The sequence below is a fragment of the Triticum aestivum genome, chromosome 6D (genome assembly GCF_018294505.1).
Source record: "Triticum aestivum cultivar Chinese Spring chromosome 6D, IWGSC CS RefSeq v2.1, whole genome shotgun sequence".
Classification (NCBI taxonomy): Eukaryota; Viridiplantae; Streptophyta; class Magnoliopsida; order Poales; family Poaceae; genus Triticum; species Triticum aestivum.
This window is the reverse complement of record NC_057811.1, coordinates 437982860-437999713: the sequence shown is the minus strand read 5'-3', so window position 1 is coordinate 437999713 and position 16854 is coordinate 437982860.

The following is a 16854-nucleotide window of genomic DNA, read 5'->3' as shown; positions in this document are numbered from 1 at the left end:
TAGTTGAACTAGTAATGGCGCACCACTCCCACGGTGCGCCATTAGTAGTTTTGAAAAAAATTAAAATAAAAAAATTACTAATGGCGCACCGTGGATGTGGTGCGCCATTAGTATTTGCACACTAATGGCGCACAAACACATGGTGCGCCATTAGTATTTAGTAATGGCGCACCACATGTCCAGTGCGCCATTAGTGTCCATATTGGCTATAGCTGTTTTTGTAGTAGTGGTGCACCTATTCTCTTCTTGTATACGTACACCACCTACGTGGGGTTGTGTGAGAGAGATACAAACATAGAGAGATATAGTGTGTGGGTTCGTGAGAGATTTTTTTAGGGGGGGTCAATCAAAAAATGTAACATATGCAATGTGTGTGAAATAGAGTCCTGGATATATCATATATATATAGAGGGGGCGATCCACGAGAAGAGAGTGGAGGTATCATCGACTTGAGGTGTCCATAGAATCGAAGAGAGGGATGATGTGTGTGTGTGTGTGTGTGCTCGCGCGGTCGATAAAGAGTGCCATCGAATTTGTGTGTGCCCACGTCAAAGATATAGAGTGGCTGGCCTACTAGAACGAGAGAGGGGACAGGTGCGGTTTGTCTCTGTGGCATGGATGCCTACCTACAGCGCTCGACTATCGGTGTGTGTGGGGGGAGGGAGGCCTACTTAACTATAGAGGTACAATGGTTGGTATATGTGTGGAGGAGGAGAGAGGCCTACCTCATGTATTAAGGGAGATCAATCTACCTCATGTATTAAGGGAGATCGATCAGCATCCATGCATATGTGCAGGAGAGGAATAAGGTTGGGAGAGAGACAGAGCTAGAGTGTTGGAGGGGGTGGTAGTGGAGTTGCTTCTAACAAATGGTGGGATAGGATTGCTAGACAACCGGAGGGCACGCCTGCAATATCAATAAGAGAGGGGATGGTTGCCTGTCTATGCACGTGCGTGTGAGAGATGGGTCAGGAGGCATGCACGAATGATGAAGGGGGGCGATATGGCTATGGTAAGCAGACATAACTACATAGGAAGATCAATCGTCGTTTGTCAGAGAAAGGAGAGACATAACTTGTGAGGTACGTCGACCGATGGGGGGGGAATAGTTAAAGTCGACCTAGGTATATGTTGGGAGATCGATCGGTATACATGCATGTGTGAGTTAGAAGCAAATGAGGCACGGGGAGAAGGATAGAGAGAGAGGGATGCATCTAGGAGGTGGTGCGAGAGTCATACTATATCGAGGGGGAAGGAGTGTGCGAGTACGAGATCGATGAAAAGAGTGGTGGGAGTGAGGCATGGACGGTGATAAGAGAAGAGGGGAAGCTTGTGTTTGTGCTAGGCACACCTGGCTAGAGAGGCATATCGATCGAAGTGTGCCGTAAAGAAGGAGCTGGGGGGCCTACACACACCGTGGGTGAACGACCTAAAGTGAAAAGACAAATTTGCGCGTTGGATCTAGAGAATGCTGAGGGAGGGTTAGAGGGATGCGGGCGTCTGCATGCACGAGAGAAAGTTAGCGCTAGCTAGCTACAAAGATAAGAGGATTGTGTGGGTGTAAAAGACGAATAGAGATCATACTTCATTATAAAAAGCGAATTCGGATACTTGAAGAATTTATCATAGTGTTTTAAACCGACGCATGTGTGAATATATATAACGGTGATACACATGGTGTGGTTATGCACATGTTATACTACATATAATATATTTTATCTCTACTCTTATAAAAACGGAGTTGTTGATGATGGTGCCATCCTGCAATATAGGCCGTCCGATTTATATCTGACGGATAGGAAGGAAACTATGGCAATTTTGAAAAAAGATACCCACACCACTCTCCATATTTGCAAATTAGGCCTCCCCTTGATCATGTTGATGTTTTGTGGAACGCATGGGCATCTTGCTAGTAATACGTATAACATATAGAACATTGATCATAATTTGGGCTAATGTGTGGCTTTTGCAGCTCAGGTCTAAATACTTGTCATAATGTAGGGGGCGGGGCACTATACTATGTGTGATAAACACGGTGTACACGTATGGAACATGGTTTAGATTATGAATATATAGTTATTACATCAAATGTACTATTATTTGGAATCAACATCAAGTGTATTCAAAAAATAGAATTCGAGTTTATGTAGTACACATTGTTCATATCTATCTCTATAGTAATCATGTGGTGTGTTATTAAGGTAATACACGAATGATGATTGAAGTTGGCACCAATCATGATTGTAGATTTGTTATTGAAATAGAGAAACGGATTCAAATTCAGTTCGAATTGCAGCGGTAGTATAGACATTTGGAATGCACTAAAATGTTGGTATGAGTAGGTTACATGCATTATACAGCAAGCGAAAAAATTTAATTGGACATAACATGGATTCATACTACCGAATAGCATTTAATTGCACTAAATTGTTGGTATGAGTAGCTTTAAATAGCATTTTTATAGTAAAACGGGGCAAGACTCTCTCTTTGTGTGGTGTGAATAGTTTTATTTTTTTTGTTTTCTTTTTGGTTGAGGGAAGTTCGAATTGATTTGGTACGTACAAGTACAATATTACACGTTAGGCTTGTCCCTAAAATTCAACCCGCGCCTTGTTATATCCCGAAAATTTAGATATTGTGCTCCCAAAACTGGCGCCTTCACAACCCGCGCCTTGCTATCCCGAAATTATAACGCGCGCGAAAACTCCCTTCAGCTGCCAAATCCCGACACGCGAAATCCCCCTTCTAACCCTGAGCTGAAAAGGCCGCTAGTTCAAATCGGTGCGGGGTACTTTTGTAACACACCCTACATTTTGGACAAGCGCGTCCCTAAGTCATGGTTCACCCCCCCCATCGCCTCCTTTTTGCCATTCGAAATCCCAGGCCGCCATAACCTCTCCGCTCCAGCCGTGAAACCCCACCCTCCTCCGTCCGCCACCTCACCGCTGCCCAGCCGGAGGCTCTTCCCCGACGACGTCGTCCACCGCAACAGCTCGACGTCCCTCGTCCACCTCCCCGGATGAGGATCCGTCTTCCATCTCGCCGTCCCGCCGGTTCAGCCGCCCCGTCCTCCACCTCCAAGGAGCTGCTCCGACAATCGCCTCGTCTATCGCGGCTGCTCCATCCCTACAGCGCCGCCTTAACCTGCTCCACCAGAACCGCAGCATCCTCACCGACTCCTCGGACGAAGCCGAGGCCTACTCGGCACCACCAAAGTGGTTGTACACTCACCGCATCGCACCTTCTCCTTAGCTCAACCTCCCGGCACCGATGGTGCTCCATCCTGCACCCCCATGGAGTGGCTACCCTGAAGCTGGCGCCGCAGGCGACATCTCCACGGTGGCTCTCCCCCAGTGCGAGGCCCCTTAGGCGGCGGCATCCATACCATCCGGATCTGCTGCTGCTGCTCCGGCCCTCGCTCGCTCGCTCGTGCTGCTACTGCTACTCTGGCTCTCGCTCGATCGATCGCTCGCCCAGCTGCTGCTGCTCCGGCTCTCGCTCGATCGCTCGCTCGCCCAGCTGCTGCTGCTCTGGCTCTCGCTCGCTCGCGCTGCTGCTGCTCTCCCCTCGCTCGTGCTGCTCCGATTTAGCTACACTTCAGTCGACTAAATCGACTTTTGGGTCAGTTGGTTTTCAGGGGGTGGGCGGCTTGCCGGAGTTAAGGAAGAACCACCCGCAGCGGGGACGGGGGATCGCCGAAGAGGTACCCCACTATCTATCTTAGGGTTCAGGGTGGGGGCGGGGGGCCATACGGCTGGCCGGGGCGGTGGCGGACCGGCGGTGGGGAGTTGTTTCGGGGCGGCGAGGCGGCACTAGGTTCGGCGGTTCGGCCGGTGGTGGCTGGCGGCTCAGGGGGGTGCAGGTTGAAGATGAACTGCAGGCCCTCCCTAAACTACATGTCAAGTGCCTCTCTGCTACCATTGCGTTGAGCTTCGACAGTAACATTCAGATTCCACAGTAAATTTCAGTTTCGACAGTTAAGTTCAGAGTCAACAGTTTTTACCTCATCTGTTGTAGTCAGGTGGTTTTTGGTGATGTAAATTTTACATCTATTTTACATCATCTATTGGAGATGCTATTAGAATCCCACTTGAGATTGACGATGTATGTCTTGTGCTGCTTCAGCCTTGGCGTCTTACGGCTCACCGGGGCTGCTCCAACGACAGAACGATCCATCACAACAGAGCAGTGCCCTGGACGCCGTCTACAGATTCCTCAGATCTTCCTCCACACCTCCGACAGCCACCTCTGCCTCAACTGTTTCAGCGACCAACCCAATGATGCTGAGGTCGACAAGGCTACGGCAAAGAGGTTGTACACTTATTGCATCACTTATTACTATACATTCATGTCGATCCATTAGGGCTATTTTGGTTCGACGGAAAAACATAGCAATAGGGAATTTTTTCAATGGCACTCTACTATTCAATTATTCATGCATTTTGTTGAAAGGAATGAAGCAAAACATCCACCTGGACCTACTTTTCAAAATCCTATGCATGAAAACAAGACCAAGTGCATTAGTGGCAGAATAACATTCTAACTGTACACGCTTTCATATGGTTTCAGTTTATTTTGGCCATGTTTCTTTGCATTCCTCTGCTCTTCCAATTCCTGTAAACCAAACACCCAAGTTGACAGAAATCATGTGTTTACAAATGCTCTGTTTACCATGTGCATTCCTATCCTATTCCGGTGTTTTTCCTATCCCTGCGTTTTTAGAATCATGCAAGCCAAATGAGCCCTTACAGAATTACTTCAGTTACAGGTAAGTGTCAAAGGGAACTTTGTGTGGTTTGTCCTGCTCCTGCCGCGACGTCGTCGACCTCACCTGAGGTGCTCCATCGACAGAAACATCCACCAAACCAGACATCACGACTCCTGACCATCTTTCGCCGCCTCAGATCTCCTTCCTTGCCGCCGGCACCCACCACAACGGCATCACCATCATCGACTCAGCAGATGAACCTGAGGAGTACACGGGTCCACAAGAGAGGTCGCACTCTTTTGATTCTGCTTATGTTATGCATTGCTTAAAATTACCTGCTACTTTATCGTCCTGTTCACCTCTTGGACTCCAAGTCAGGTCCAAATTAATGTTCAAACTTGAGTTCTAAATTAGTTATGGGGCACATATCGAGGAAGCAATGAATAGTATCTCTGTCTAATATCTGCTTCACCTAGGGTATGCCTATGTTGTTCATCTTGGTTGGGAAACAAATAGTAAAGCAATCATCATCTGTCTTGTTTTAAAATAAAAGCAATCATCAGCCTGCTATCATTATTTTTGGATCCATCCATTGGTTGTTACCATCACTCTAAATTTCTGCATGCTCTCCTTACATAATCTCACCATATTTTTTTCATATGCATCTCAGATATTGTACACAGTCATGTTGAACATGTAGAGAAAAAGAGAAGAGTTTTGCGCGGCAATGCAATGTCATGCAGACATCGCTCCATGGTGGGTTCAACGGCAAACCCTCCCACTCCTCTCCAGATTGTAATCCAGAGGAAGCTATCTGTTCTGAGGTGGATTCAGACGCCGCTGACCACTCCTATTTACCCCCCAAGTTGTTTGCTCTACCTTAGCATGATGATGTTAGTCATATCATGCATATGTTGCCTTGCAGTGCCTACTTTTGAAATCATATATGTCATCTGCTTAGTTTAGATATGTTCTGTAATGCCACCTGTTTAGTTTCTATATCATATATGGGAATTGTGCAGTCTCATGTCTTTTAGCCAGCCATAATATACGTGAAATGTGCAATGCCATCATGTTTAACCAGGCATCATACATTTGAATGATATCTTGCCCATCCTTTTCTTCATTACATTTCCATTTGTTGACAATGTTTGTACATTAAACTACTCTTCCTGTGAATCAGCCATTTGGGTGGGAGATTGAAAAATCTGGAGTGAAAACAAGGCCTTCTGAGCAGACAGTGTTACCTGTCGAAGCAGATCTCTTGTTGGGTCCCGATAGCTCCTCAGAGATGGATTCAGAGACAGATGACCAGTCCTATACCCCCACCGAGGTGTATGCTCTAACTTGGCACGGTTATACTGCTCATATCATGCATATGGTGTCTTGCATTGCATAGATTAGACATCACATACACAATATTCAACACCATGTTCTTAGTTTAGACATTATATCTAATGCCCTCTGTTTAGCATATAAATCACATATGTGAATTAAATGATGCGATCCTGGTACTTAGATAACATGTAGGTGAATTATGTCATGCGATCATGTTTAGTTATTTATCATATCTTTGAATTATGTTATGCTATGCTATCCAGTTTAGATAGACATCATATATGTGAAATTATGTCATGCTATCCGTTTTAGTTAAACAACTAGCACACATGCCCGTGCGTTGCAACGGAATGATAAAATTACATGCCTCTAGCTCAATATAAGAATGGAACAAGACCCTCACATGACCGTATTCTCACGTGCCCATAATTTCTTTCAATTATAATTAACCTGCATATTCTTTTTTATTGGCACATGGAAGCTATCACCGTTAAAATTTATGGTGTCCCTTGTTCTGAACAAGCTGACTTAGCTCGATGTGCCAGATACGGAGTATGGGAGTGATCGAACTCACGACCTTAAAAACCCGACCACATGTTGCTAGCCACTCAAACAAACGCATCCTGTTAACCAATGGTCAGCGTGAACATTAAAGAACATAATGCAACGTCAACTTCAAAACATTTTTTTTGAACTTTTCAGAAACTGATAACTATGAACTGCCAAATATACTTGGCAACGTGAACAATTTTCCAAATTACGAACATTTTTTTGGAAAATTCCATACGCTTAGAAAAACAAGAATTTTTTTTAGCGGAACATTTGTTGAAATTCACAAACATTTCCTAAAAGCATGCAGAATTTTTTAATTTGTTTACAATTTTAGGAAAAGGGAACATATTTTGAACACATAGAAGAAATTTAGAAAATGAGTCATTTAATGCAAACATTATTTTCAACTTTTTCAATATATCACAAAAACAAGAATATTTTTCAAATTTGCAACATTTTTAAAATCTTCAACAAATTTGAAAGAACTAAATAGTTTCCAAAAAATTGGAATAAATTTTAAAATTCAGAAAAAAAGCAGAATGAAAAAATAAATTACAAACATTTTTTAGAATGAACGCAATTTTGGAATTCATAACATGAACTACCGAATATTCTTGGTAACGTGAACAATTTTTTGAAAATTCCATAGATTTTAAAACAAAGCAAGAACAAAAAATTTGAACGGAACATTTCCTGAAATTCACATAAATTTCTTTAAAACATGAACCTTTATAGAAAATACGAACAGCTTTTAAGTTGTGAACAATTTTTGAAAATTAGAATATGTTTTGAAAATTCAGGAGAATTTTAGAAAATGTGTTTCTCTAATGCTAACATTACTTTCAATTTTTCCACATATCGCTAAAACAAAATATTTTTCGAATTTGGAACATTTGTCAAATGCTTTTTTTAATCTAGATTTTTTGGAAAATAACAACATTTGTTTTTGTAAAAATGGGAATATTTTTATATTTTTGAACAATTATTGGCATGAGAAAAAAAGCCAAACATTTTTTTGAACAGGAACACATTTTTTAATTCGTAACTTTTTACGAAATTTTAAATAAAAATTGAAATTGCAAACATTTTTTGAAAATTTCGAATTTCAGAAGAAAAGTAAAAAATAGACTTAGAATGTGAAAATAAAAAAGAAACAGGAACTACAAAGAGAAAGAAACAGAAAAAGAAAAACTAAAACAGAACACGAGCAAAAATGGGCCGCCGAGTCTTGGGTGCCCTGTGCGTAGCTGAAACTGTTTCTCGCATTGTGCGGGAAATATGATTTTTTAGTGCTGCTTGGGTAGGGAAAACTGGGCTGAATTTACTGGGCCATAGCGCGCTCGGCCCACGCACGTAATTCTGCAAAAATCATTTTTCCTTTGCTAACAGACGACGACAAAAGTTTAGTACCACCTCGGATACAAAAAAAATCTTTTGATGGTGAGCGGATGAAAAAATTGGAGAAATGCACCTTGCTTTATTAGTAGGTATAGATATACATGTCAACTATTTCATGCCCTCTTTTTTCCACACTATCTATTGCATCTGTCTCTCATACAATGTCTGTACATTCAACTATGTTTCCTGTTTATCAGCCATTTGAATTGGAGCGGGTGATGCCAGCATCTAGCGGACTAAAAACACGGTCTTCAAATAAAACAGTGCTACCTCTTGGTGGAGATAGCACCCCGGTTGTACATGCACGAGAAAGCCCTACCACACATAACCCAAACTCTCGCAGATTGTACCCCTACTGCGATGGACAGAGAACCAGCTTCACCCAATCTAACCCCAACCCCAGCAGATAGTAACCCAGTTCCTATTGACACAGCACCATCTCCACCACAGAGCTCCCAAACAAGAGCAGTTAGTAAGGCAGCTCCAGTGCCCAAAGGGCCAGTACTACCACGGCGAACCCCAACTCCACCAGTTAGTACGCCTATTCCTGTGGAGGAAGCACAACCAGCTAGTCGTAGTTTAGCATCTATCGCATTTGATATTGTTAAATCGTATGTGCGTATCTTCCCATCTTGGAAATATTATACTGAAGATGAAGGAAAATGCCAGTTGCATGTGTTTGTCCAGGAGTTATGTGTGTAAGTAATGTTATTCATGGCAATTACTTTGCTTTGTTCCATACATCCTACCTCCATGATGATTATAATACAGCAAATTTTCCCATTTTTCTCTATAGAGAAGGACCGATTTGGAAACTCAGGATGAGGTAACCTATGCTAATACCTCTGCTATCTTCAAGAATGCTTGGTGGCAGTATCGGAATTACCTGAAGAAAACGTACTTCACCGGCAAAGAAACTCATCAAATTCCCTTACGTTCTCCTGAGACACATTTACTGGACGATGACTGGGAACGCCTTGTTCTGTACTGGTCCGGAACCAAGAATGTGGTAAGGTCTATGAGCTCATTTTCTATTTTTAAGTACTATATTCTTGCGTCTTACTGTACTCTGTTCATGTAGAACAAGTGCATACACCTGAAGAACGACTGTTCTAATTTAAGATTCCATTGCTATCATAGTTCAAAAAAGCGCTAGGCGTTAATTGTGCGTTTTACCACCGCCTTGCTCTTTACTGACCAAAGCGCATGCTTATGCGCAGTTATGCACAGATTAAGCGTAGTTATGCGCAATGCATTTCGCCAACGCCTAGAGCCTAGGCGCGCTTACGCGCTCGCTTAGGCGCGCCTTTTTAACTATGATTGCTATTGTGCATACTGCTTTGCTCTTGTATCACTGTATTTACTCATACAAACTTATTTTTAAATTGAAGGATCCAATCGAAACTGCAATGGCACAGCAGGTATGTTCACGCATGTTTCTTTAACAGGCTTGCTCTTATCAATAGCTCTATTGATTTCAATTTCAATTGTGTATACAGTTGACTTCTCATATCATGCACATTACTAGCATCACAACAGAGCCAATAGTGTTGTTGTACATGTAGACCCGTGGTACCCATCTGAAATCTTGTTGTGCCGTGTAGTTTCTCACGCTTTGTATTCTTTCACTGCTGCTTTGTCTTGAACTGATATGATTTGAACCGTGTCTCTATTTTGATTTGGCAAGACAATGCAGTGACCATAGGACATAGATATATGTTTGTTTGATGCTTTTATTATGTACTAGTACTTGGCAATAGAAGACTTGGTAGTTTAATCCTGTCCACCTTACTATTGAACCCGAAATGAGTTTCATATACTAGTACATGCTAAATTGTTATGTGTCTGCTTGTTTCTTCTTTTAGAATGCTGACAGAATATTGGGGAAGAGTGCCTTATTAAGAAATGGTAAAGGAAGTAATGCAGATAAGGTTCAGGATAGTGACACACCCTTGTTGGTCTCCAACAAAGCTGATAAAATAGCTAAGGAAGACTATCTCGAAGACAGTGAGACAACCCCAAAGTCCTGTCTTGGTTTAGTGTTGGAGTTACTGGCCACTACCGCTTGCACAAGCTATTCAAACTCACTGTCTGAATCAGTTCGGTTTCTTGATTCTCAACTACAAGCTGAAAGACATCGATCAGTTGTGCCGCGACAAGAAGCGGAAGGACTGCGGAAGTCCCTGGAGCATTCAGATGCATACTTTCTGGTGCAATAGCAAGCGTTGGAGGATTTTAGCGCCAAACAGGACAAAGCTAATAAGCTTGCTAAGCTTATTACCAGCATGGTGGATACCACATTTCTTGAGCTCTTATGAAGTTGTTTCAGTTATGCTCTTGTTTTGCTGCCGCGTTTATTTGCACTGGTGGCGAACTTTGATGCCAAGTGGATGTAATATGTGTAATAGCGGTAATAGTCTAGCGTTAATTGCTTGCTTATTTATTTCCTTATTGTCTTGTTTAGTTGTTTGCTTATAGTCACTGCAGTTCTTTTTCTGTGTTTTTCTAATAATCATGGCAACACACGGACTGTTGTAACCATGGGCCTCCTACGGGCCGTATGATCCATGGGCCTTCTACGGGCCGTAGGATCCATTGGCCTTCTATACGGGTTGTAGGATCCATGGGCCTTCTATGGGCCGTATGATCCATGGGCCTTTTACGGGCCATAGGATCCATGGGCCTTCTACGGGGCGTATCATCATTTCACCAATCATGGGTCGTACTATTCGTGGACAATAATGGGCCATTTATTGGCCGTATTTGATAACTCTATGAAAACAGCCCAACGGGTTTTTTTCGACATGAAAACGGCCCAACGTATTAACGGGCTGCAAACGGGCCGACTGTAACCACGGGCTGAATTTGGCCCACAAGCAGAAAATGACAGTAACGGGCCGTAAGTAACCGAATGCTGGAAATGAGCCCAAGATTAAATGGGCCCTGAGAAGGCCGAAAGAAATCATGGGCTGGAAACGGCCCAACGGAATAATGGGCCGTTAATGGGTATAAAGTGATACACTGTTCATTACGGGCCAGTTTTACCACGGGCCGTTAAAGGGCCGAGGGTTACTAAGGGCCTCATATGGGCCGAAAGACGTCATGGGCCATACATGGGGCAGAACTTAAAACGGGCTGGAATTATATTGGACGGCCCAAATGACGCTACTGGGCCTAATTCGGATAGGCCGTAAACGGGCCCTAGGATAGCGGGCTGTAAATGGGCTATATGTGAACATGCCATTAATAGGCTTGCCGTGGGCCGGCCCACCACCTTTTGACCAAGTCAAACGGGCCAGCCTTTTCATACGAATGGGCCTCTGTTGGGCCATGCCACGTGTCGACGTATCATAGGCGCTTTGTGTCCAATGAGTGAATGACATATGTCCCAACGGTGAGCTGACACGTGTTACCTCCAGCCAATGATGATTTTACACGTGGAAAATCCCCACTGGTCGGGGCTGTTAACGGGTTATCGGATCCAAAACCGGACCCGATAGCTTAACGGCGTTCCGTTACGGTGGATGCCACGTGTCGGTCACCCTTGACGAAAGCACTTCTGTGATGCGCGATTTATCGTCATGGAAGTGGACACTTTCGTGATGATAATTTTGGTAATGTCATGGAACACTTCTCCGACAACACATGTATGACTATCTTGATTCTGTCATGGATGTACATGCATGAAAAAAAACGCGACCTACTGTGACAAACACGTATCATCACGGAAGTGTATTTTTTGTAGTGGAATCAAGAGTGACATGTATGAAAAATTATGAACGGTGGCTTTGCCACAAATACGATGTCAACTACATGATCATGCAAAGCAATATGACAATGATGAACGTGTCATGATAAACGGAACGGTGGAGAGTTGCATGGCAATATATCTCGGAATGGCTATGGAAATGCCATAATAGGTAGGTATGGTAGCTGTTTTGAGGAAGATATAAGGAGGTTTATGTGTGACAGAGCGTATCATATCACAGGGTTTGGATGCACCGGTGAAGTTTGCACCAACTCTCAATGTGAGAAAGGGCAATGCACGGTACCGAAGAGGCTAGCAATGATGGAAGGGTAAGAGTGCGTATAATCCATGGACTCAACATTAGTCATAAAGAACTCACATACTTATTGCAAAAATCTACAAGTCATCAAAAACCAAGCACTACGCGCATGCTCCTAGGGAGATAGATTGGTAGGAAAAGACCATCGCTCATCCCCGACCGCCACTCATAAGGAAGACAATCAAAGAACACCTGATGTTTCAAATTTGTTACATAACGCTTACCATACGTGCATGCTACGGGACTTGCAAACTTCAACACAAGTATTTCTCAATTTCACAACTACTCAACTAGCACAACTTTAATATCACTACCTCCATATCTCAAAACAATCATCAAGCATCAAACTTCTCTTAGTATTCAGCACACTCATAAGAATTTTTTTACTAGTCTTGAATACTTAGCATATTAGGATTAATTTTCCTATTTAAGAAAATTACCATGCTGTTTAAGACTCTCAAAATAATATAAGTGAAGCATGAGAGAATAATAGTTTCTATAAAACAAAACCACCGCCGTGCCCTAAAAGATATAAGTGAAGCACTAGGGCAAAAACTATATAGCTCAAAAATTATAAGCGAAGTGCATAGAGTATTCTAATAAATTCCGAATCATGTGTGTCTCTCTCAAAAGGTGTGTACAGCAAAGATGATTGTGGTAACTAAAAATCAAAGACTCAAATCATACAAGACGCTCCAAGCAAAACACATATCATGTGGTGAATAAAAATATAGCTCCAACTAAAGTTACCGATGGAAGTAGACGAAAGAGGGGATGCCTTCCGGGGCATCCCCAAGCTTTGGATTTTTGGTGTCCTTAGATTATCTTGGGGTTCCATGGGCATCCCAAGCTTAGGCTCTTGCCACTCCTTGTTCCATAATCCATCAAAACTTTTACCCAAAACTTGAAAACTTCACAACACAAAACTTAACAGAAAATCTCGTGAGCTCCATTAGCGAAAGAAAACAAAACACCGCTTCAAGGTACTGTAATGAACTCATTATTTATTTATACTGGTGCTAAACCTACTGTATTCCAACTTCTCTATGGTTTATAAACTAATTTACTAGCCATATATTCATCAAAATAAGCAAACAACACACGAAAAAACAGAATCTGTCAAAAACAGAACAGTCTGTAGTAATCTGTAACTAACGCAAACTTCTGGAACTCACAAAATTCAGAAAAAATAGGAAGACCTAGACAATTTGTTTATTAATCAGCAGCAATTTGAATCAATATTTTATCACGTTCTGGTGATTTTTAACAATTGTTTTCGTGAACAGAAAGTTTCTGGAATTTTCAGCAAGATCAAATAACTATCATCCAAGAAGATCCTATAGGTTTAACTTGGCAAAAACACTAATTAAAACATAAAAACAAATCTAACCAGAGGCTAGATCAAAGATTTATTCCTAAACAGAAGCAAAAAACAAAAAACAAAAATAAAATTGGGTTGCCTCCCAACAAGCGCTATCGTTTAACGCCCCTAGCTAGGCATAAAAGCAAGGATAGATCTAGGTATTGCCATCTTTGGTAGATAATTCTTCAATAGGACACCTACAACCCCTAGGAGTTTCTTTCTTTTTATTAATTATCAGACTTCTAGGCACAAAATCAAGAAAATCATTTGCATCAAACGGTTCCTTAATGATATCAAAATGATTGGGATGAACACTTATTGATTTCAGATCCGCAGTTTCCTTACTAGAGGATTCACCCTTATTTTTAGGAACATAAACAAGCTTGGCAATTTTGGTAGGAGGATTTGGAGTGTTTTTAACAGAAGAAAAAGAGGTCCCCAAGTTGGTGATAATTCCCTCAAGTTTATCAATTCTAGTAGAATCTTGATCTATTCTTTCATTGACTATAGGTTCATTTTCCTTAAAAAAATTCAGAACAACTCCCACCTTAGATCCATATTGGGTAATTTGGTTGTAGATATTTTTATCCAAATTCTCAATCAACTCTACAGTAGCAACTTTATTTTCAATAATTTCAAGCCTTTGCATCACATGTTCCAAAGTTAACATAGTTCCATTAACCAAAAGAGGTGGTGAGCCAAACAAATCTATCATAGCATTATAAGAATCAAAAGTATGGCTACCCAAGAAATTCCCTCCGGTAATGGTATCAAGAATATATCTGTACCAAGGAGTAGTGCCTACATAGAAATTGCGGAGAAGAACGGAAGTAGATTGCTTCCTGGTAGATCTTTTTTGAGCATTGCAAATTCTATACCAAGCGTCTTTTAGATTTTCTCCCTCCCTTTGCTTAAAACTAAGAACTTCATTCTCGGGAGACAACGGAGAAGATAGAGGACTAGCCATAACGACAAAGCAAGCGAAAAAGAGGCGAACGGAAAAGAGAGGCCGAATAAAACGGCAAGGGTGAAGTGGGGGAGAGGAAAACGAGAGGCAAATGGCAAATAATGTAATGCGGGAGATAAGAGTTTGTGATGGGTACTTGGTATGTTGACTTTTGCATAGACTCCCCAGCAACGGCGCCAGAAATCCTTCTTGCTACCTCTTGAGCACTGCGTTGGTTTTCCCTTGAAGAGGAAAGGGTGATGCAGTAATGTAGGGTAAGTATTTCCCTTAGTTTTTGAGAACCAAGGTATCAATCCAGTAGGAGGCCACGCTCAAGTCCCTCGCACCTACACAAACAAATAAAAACCTCGCAACCAACGCAATAAAGGGGTTGTCAATCTCTTCACGGTTACTTACGAAAGTGAGATCTGATAGATATGATAAGATAATATTTTTGGTATTTTATAATAAAGATGCAAAGTAAAATAAAAGGCAATAAAAATAGCTAAGTGTTGGAAGATTAATATGATGGAAAATAGACCCGGGGGCCATAGGTTTCACTAGTGGCTTCTCGGAAGAGCATAAGTATTACGGTGGGTGAACAAATTACTATTGAGCAATTGATAGAATTGAGCATAGTTATGAGAATATCTAGGTATGATCATGTATATAGGCATCACGTCCGTGACAAGTAGACTGACTCCTGCCTGCATCTACTACTATTACTCCACACATCGACTGCTATCCAGCATGCATCTAGAGTATTAAGTTCAAAAGAACAGAGTAATGCTTTAAGTAAGATGACATGATGTAGAGGGATAAACTCATGCAATATGATATAAACCCCATCTTGTTATCCTCGATGGCAACAATACAATACGTGCCTTGCTGCCCCTGCTATCACTGGGAAAGGACACCGCAAGATTGAACCCAAAGCTAAGCACTTCTCCTATTGCAAGAAAGATCAATCTAGTAGGCCAAACCAAACTGATAATTCGAAGAGACTTGCAAAGATAACCAATCATACATAAAAGAATTCAGAGAAGATTCAAATATTGTTCATAGATAAACTTGATCATAAACCCACAATTCATCGGCCTCAACAAACACACCACAAAAGAAGATTACATCGAATAGATCTCCACAAGAATCGTGGAGAACTTTGTATTGAGATCCAAAGAGAGAGAAGAAGCCATCTAGCTAATAACTATGGACCCAAAGGTCTGAGGTAAACTACTCACACATCATCGCAGAGGCTATGGTGTTGATGTAGAAGCCCTCCGTGATCAATGCCCCCTCCGGCGGAGCACCGGAAAAGGCCCCAAGATGGGATCTCACGGGTACAGAAGGTTGCGGCAGTGGAATTAGGTTTTTGTGGATGCCTCCGTTGGTTTGGGGGTACGTAGGTATATATAGGAGGAAGAAGTACGTCGGTGGAGCAACATGGGCCCCACGAGGGTGGAGGGCGCGCCCCCTGCCTCGTGCTCTCCTGGTTGATTTCTTGACATAGACTCCAAGTCCTCTGGATCACGTTTGTTCCGAAAATCACGTTCCCAAAGGTTTCATTCCGTTTGGACTCCGTTTGATATTCTTTTTCTGCGAAACTCTGAAATAGGCAAAAAAACAGCAATTTGGGCTGGGCCTCCGGTTAATAGGTTAGTCCCAAAAATAATATAAAAGTATAACAAAGCCCATTAATCATCCCAAACAGAATATAATATAGCATGAAGAAATCAAAAATTATAGATACGTTGGAGACGTATAACCTCGTCATCAGAGTAAACGACGGTTTCACCCCCAGATGCCGATCTAACCTCAGATTCTGCTCCGTGGATGACTCCCACGAAGGTACGCTTCATAGTAGGCTGAACTCGGGCGGGTCTCGCACACTGAGCCGTTTCGACGATGTCGGTGTAGATGTCCGGCTCAGGGCCCGGTTCGCCGATCTTGCCGATGAAGACGTGAATGCCGCCGAAGGGGACCCAGTACCCGTACTCAATTGAGTTGGCCTCGGGGCCCCAGCCTGCGTTGTCGATGTAGAGCTTGCTGCGATGACTCTTGGTCATCCGGCCCACAGCGTATCCCTTGATATTTTTAGTGAGCTACATGCAAATTTTGGGCCATAATCGTTTTTAGCCCAATTGGAATGGGCCCGACGAATGTTGGCATGTTGGTCTCCTACGAAGCTTTCGGCCGAATACATTACTAAGATAAACCTACACTATACAAAAATAGCGTCGTAATTATTGCAGCCTTTGGCAGCATCATAAATGATGTATCACAACAAAAGGCATGTTGGCATAAAGTTTACAGTCTTTGCAGATAAAAGCACCATTAGATGTATAGAAGCACAGATCATTTGACCTGAGTGCTAATGTTTCAGGCTATAGAATCTGATGGAGCAGCACGATCTTCACCTTTTTCTGCCATTGCTCTTGAACAACGAAGCGAATGTCTGATAGTCTGGTTTCAAAACCATTCA